We start from the raw sequence: 5726 nt of genomic DNA, 5'->3' as shown, positions 1-5726 counted from the left end.
AAGTCACATTTAAGCCTTTTAAATAAAAGCACATTTATGATAGGGAAAGGATATTTACCGAAGCAATCAATATCTCATTGTAGTGCATCCTTCATTATTTTGTAAGCAATAGGAAATCAAGGCTTAATTTCTCTTCATGTGCTTTAGCCATTTATATTTGTGAATCCACTTGTTCTTAAGAGAAAAAGGTCTTTAACCTATAAAAATATGCTCATGTGGAATTCTTTGGTACCTAATACTTTTAGGGTCCTTGTGAGTTAGTACACATGGTTAAGGTTCCTCTTGGGAGCTCAATTCAATGCAATGCATAAATATACACTTGCTCATATGATAATAGCAAATTAAAAGGCAAGGTATAACATTATATATGCTCGCAGCAACAATATTAGGGTTAAAACCTGATTTTCAGCAATTGCCAAACACTGCCTTGTGATAATTCAAAAACTTTTCAACCAAGGGCTCTCTCAGCATAAAATAGATGAATAATACTTGTTCTATTATTGAGATAAGTTATATCAACTAGGGCTTAACATAGCAGCTCATACATCAGGAAAATAACAGCATGTAGCAGGCTTGTTTTCTATAACTATAATATTCTAGTTTTGAGGGGTAATTCTGTAAATCTATGAGTGGACCTCCTTGATTTCAGTTCTCATAACTTTCATTTAACATATAAAACATGGTCCTATCATTACACCTCAGTTTATATCAAGTAAATATCAATTTATAGTTCAATGTAGGCTTCACAAGTCAATTTCTGCAGCAGCATTGTTGTGAGGGTAATTATGGTATTTCACCACTGTAAACTAATGGATTTTGGCTCTGTCAAGTGTATATAAGCTTTATAAACATGCTTAAAAAGATAATACACCAAACACAACACTAAATTTTATTATCAACCCTCAAACCAGATTTGTAAACTGCTATAAACTCAAACTAGTGTGGTTCTTAGTACCAGAAATTAAATAGGTCATTCCTCAGTCCAAACCTCAACTTAGATAGCCTTAAAACATCAAACTAAGCATGCTCAGATGATAGACATTCATAGTATAACATAATTATAGCATATTAAGTTCAGTTTTAGAAGTGTAAACCAGAAAATCAATGCATACTAGAGGTTTGAGATATGAAAATCAATACCAGCTTCAATATGTGGTTTCAAACACTTTCTGCAGTTGTAAACCACCAACATATTGTTGCTCAAACCTTATTCTAGCTCCAGAAATAACCACAGCAGCTTTGGACCTCCTTAACCTCTCTTTGCACCAAAAAATCAGAACTAAGGAACCTCCTTGATCTTTACTGTAACTCAATTATTTTAGCCCTCAAAGAAACCTCTCACAGTAGTATGCTTTTGTAGTTGTTCCTAATTATAATGCTCTTTTGCTTTGAGAGATAAGAATTTAGAACATTCTTTACATCATATGTTGAACAACCATTATTAAGAAGCCATTCTCCATGGATGATGAGGATTTCTTGAAGCAACCTTGCAAGGCAAACTTAGAAAATCTTTGTTTGGCACCCAAATTTTCTTGGGTCCATAAGTGTTAGGCAATGGCACAAAAGTTCTTTTTGGAACCCAAACCTTCTTTATTCTTTTCTTCTTTCTAAGTGGACAATGGTGAGTTTTGTGTCCCAACTTTCTACAATAATTGCATTTAGAATAATGAAAAGAACTTTTGATAAAGGAATCATTAGAGCACTTTCCCTTTTCCATTAACCATGCATCTTTGGTATTAGGTTCATATCCTATCTCATTTTTGAACGAGATAACTTTTTGCTCACCAAGCACAACACCTAGGTTTTCCTTTCCTTTTGTGAAATTAGCTAAAGTGTCATTTTGATCATCAATGATTTTATTTAAAGAATCATTTTTAGGGACAATATCAATTGATGGTGACTCCTTAGAGAATACAAAATTCTCTTCCTTTTTGAAAGACTCTTTTTCATTTTTGACTCTTGAGAGCTCAATTGAGAGAGAAATGTTTTCCTTCTTAAGAAAGGCATTCTTAGAAATTTCTTTCTCTAACATCTTATATAGATCTTTAAAAGCACCATGTAATTCATTATGCTCATCAATTAACTCATTATAGGAAGCATTTAGATCAAAGGAATCATGGTTGGAGTTTACCTCATCTTTGTCGGCCATGAGACAAAGAACAATATCTTCATAATAATCAACCATATCTTTAATGTCATTTGCTTCTTTGCTATAAGCTTGGAGAGTTTCACTCTTCCTTTGAATTGATTCATTTTCTTCACTATAAGAAGATGAGTAAGTTCTAGTAAGATCATTCACATGATTAGTAATGTTAGTAGAGCTAAAATTTATCTCATTATTTGAACCATTGTCATTTATGCTGCAAGATTCATCTTCATTGATAAGCATGCATAAATTTGATTCCTCAACGTTACAAGTACTACAATGGAATATCTCAAGTGAGTCCCAAATTTCTTTTGCCGTTTTACAATTTGCAATTCTATTGAAGTCATTTTTGTTCAATGCATAATAAAGATTATTTATGGCTTTAGCATTGCATTGAATTAATCTACGGTCATTTGCATCCCATTCTTTTTCTTCTTTAGGAACTATTGTCTTTTCTACTTCTTTCTTGGGAATTAATGGTCCATTAATTATGGCAAGCCAAATTCTATAGTCTATGGATTGAAGAAAGTCTATCATTATACTTTTCCAATAGCTATAGTTGGTTCTATAAAAAATTGGAAGTCTGTTGATACATTGCCCTTCTAGGTTTGTGAAAATGCCATTGTTGGCCATGATCGTACTCTAAGACGGTTAAGTCTTTTTAATTAGAGTTAGGCTCTGATACCAATTGTTGCCCAAGTATAGACTCTAGAGGGGGTATGAATAGAGTCTTTGGCAAACAATGGCCAATTTTAAGTTTTGCAAATTCTACTAAACTCTTCTAATAATTATGCAATTATCAAAATATAAACATGAACAATTACTAGCATAAATGTAAAGGAGATAAGGGAAGAAAGATTGCAAACATTCACATAGCAATTTTAGCGAGGTTCGGAAACTCCTACTCCTCGGCTCAAGACCCCTCTTGAGACTTCCCAATCCAATATGGCACCTCCTTAAAGGTGGAGAGCAAACCTTTAAATGAAGCAACTCCTTGCTTCACTTTGCTAAGAGACAACCTCTTTTAGTCTTCCTTTCAGTCACACCAACCCTTACAAATATGAAGCTAGCTTGCTTCTTCTTCCTTGGGCCACACCAGCCCTTACAAGTGAAGATCAGATTTGTTGCATACAAATATATCTCTCAAAGATTGATATGCAAATATTAGCTCACAACTAGAGTATAGATGAATAAATTGAAGCTCAATACTCTATGAATGATATAGGATGAGAGAGTATGATATGAATGAAGAACAAAAGCTCTTTGCATGCTAGAAGATGACTCTTAAGTGTAGCAACACTTAATCCCGAAGTCCCCTTACTCTATTTATGGAGTTTCAGCAGCAAATTTAAAAATAGAGCTGTTGTGCACACTGCCTGAGAGGAAATAGCCGTTCAGATTCAAATCTATGCAGGTTCGGTCGACCGAAATGAAACACCCTTGTGTTTCGGTCATCCGAAATGGCTTTAAGGTTGGATATCATCCTCTTAGTATCTCTGTTTCGGTAGACCGAAGTGAGTTGGTCTTGTATTTCGGTAAACTGAAATAGAACTGATGCTTCAGAAAATGTTCTAGGTTAAAGTAAATGTCTTTACTTTAATTTATCTTTACATTTATATGTCCATTTACTTTAAGTTTACAATATAAATAAGGAAGTATTCTCCATTTGGATTCAATAAAAAATACTAGAAAATTGAAATTCAACTAAATCAAAATGTATAAATTCAGTTTTAGTACAAATTTGGATTTCCGACAATTTTGGTAAAATTGAATCCTTATGTAGACCAATGTAGACTTGGTCAAAAATTCTGATAAAATTAGTTCAGGCTAGTTGAAGTATAAAGAGTTATTACCGGGAAAAATTATTTTGAAATAATCATTATTTCAAAAATCCATTTTTCACACTTAGCCAAAAACACAATTTTTCATGAAGCGCATTCTGGGGTCCTAATGTCCGTTACCAACTTATGGTAATGAAGACTTCTCATGTCTTAATTGTTGACCAATATGAATAATATGATTGATGTGCATGGTCTTAGCATTTCTAGCACAAATAATGAGTTCTTTCAAAGTTTATGCAAGTTTAAACTAACTCACTTTTTAACAAAGACTACATATGTCAATTGTATATGAATGAAGTGCATAGTCTATTGCTAATAGATATAGGAGCATATGAATGATGATATGATATGCATGGTCCTATTGAGATGAGCTTCAAATGGATTCATAAATACTTTGACATTAAATCCTAAACACTCACTATCTTATCTACCCATTTCTTCATGCTTTGTCCATGGTCGTGTAGGCTTTCAGGTAGACTTACTTTCTTCCTTTCTTTGAGTTGCTTTCTTGCTCATTGTAGTCCAAGCTATCTTTGGATGGACTTTGCATTTGTTTTTTGCAACTTCATGTTCCTTTTGTCTCTTTTGCTTTCCATAGATGTGATCTTGAGTAATGGAATACTTGGAATTGACTTTATGATCTTCCGTGCTTCATTGAGGTCATCCTTTGAATATGAATAATCTATATAGCACTCAATGTAAACATTAGTTCTTAAATACCATTAATGGTTTGTTATCATCAAAACCTCTAGATTGTCCTTGGATGAAATCATTAAGGTCAACACTAACCATTCTCTTTGTTAAATTTCTCCCAAGTTTCACAGAATCAGTTGGATTACTTAACACTTTCTCCTTTTTGGCGTGCTTCTCTTTATGCTACCTCATATATCTTGTCTTTCTCAACATAAATAACTTTTGAAGTCTTGGTTTCAAAGGAAAGTACCAAAGAACCTTTTGATGAATTTTCTTACCATTGTCATTCTGAAATTTATACTTGGACTCACCACATTTAGGGCAAACCTTACTGTGTGTAAGCTACTTCCAAAAGAGGGAATAATCACTTTTGTATGAATGAATGGGAATAGTATTGAGACCTACGTCACGCAATTCTCTTTTAACCTCATAGTGGGACTTTGGCAATCTCCCCCCTTCAGGTTGTGAATCCCTAATTATCTTGAGCAACATATTGAATGATCTGTTATTCCATCAATTGTATACCTTTACATGGGACAACTTCAAAATGAAAGACAATTTTGAGAACTTCGAACAACTTGGATACAATTCACAATGTGCATCTTTGAACAATCTTTTAAAGCTATCTTCTCTCGCTTCCCCAGCTTTTTATGAACAAACCAAATGAACACAGAATAATGAGGCAACAACAAGCCTCAATGGTACAACATAATTAAGAAAGTCCATTTTCAAAAATTTGCTCTAAAAAATAACAAAGAAAAAACCTTATCAAAAGATTAACAGACCTAATTATAATACAAAACAAACTCCTGCACGATAATGAACCCAACAATTATAGGTAGCACCAAACCAAAAAGCAAATGCAAGTATTTAAATTTGAAACACCTATAACTACATTGCAATTTAATCTAGGTCATTCACTCGAATTAAGAGGAAAAGTCAAGAGTAAACATTTGGAAACGAGCATAATCTATACAGTGAAAACATTGAACTTAGACAGTTCCAACAACATTACACTGCCTATTTTCTTTTGAATTCTTTTAAAT

The sequence above is a fragment of the Cornus florida genome, unplaced genomic scaffold (assembly GCF_030987335.1).
Source record: "Cornus florida cultivar Cherokee Brave unplaced genomic scaffold, ASM3098733v1 CherokeeBrave_3.0.0_Hap2_Chr05, whole genome shotgun sequence".
Lineage (NCBI taxonomy): Eukaryota > Viridiplantae > Streptophyta > Magnoliopsida > Cornales > Cornaceae > Cornus > Cornus florida.
Note: the sequence above shows the minus strand (reverse complement) of the source record.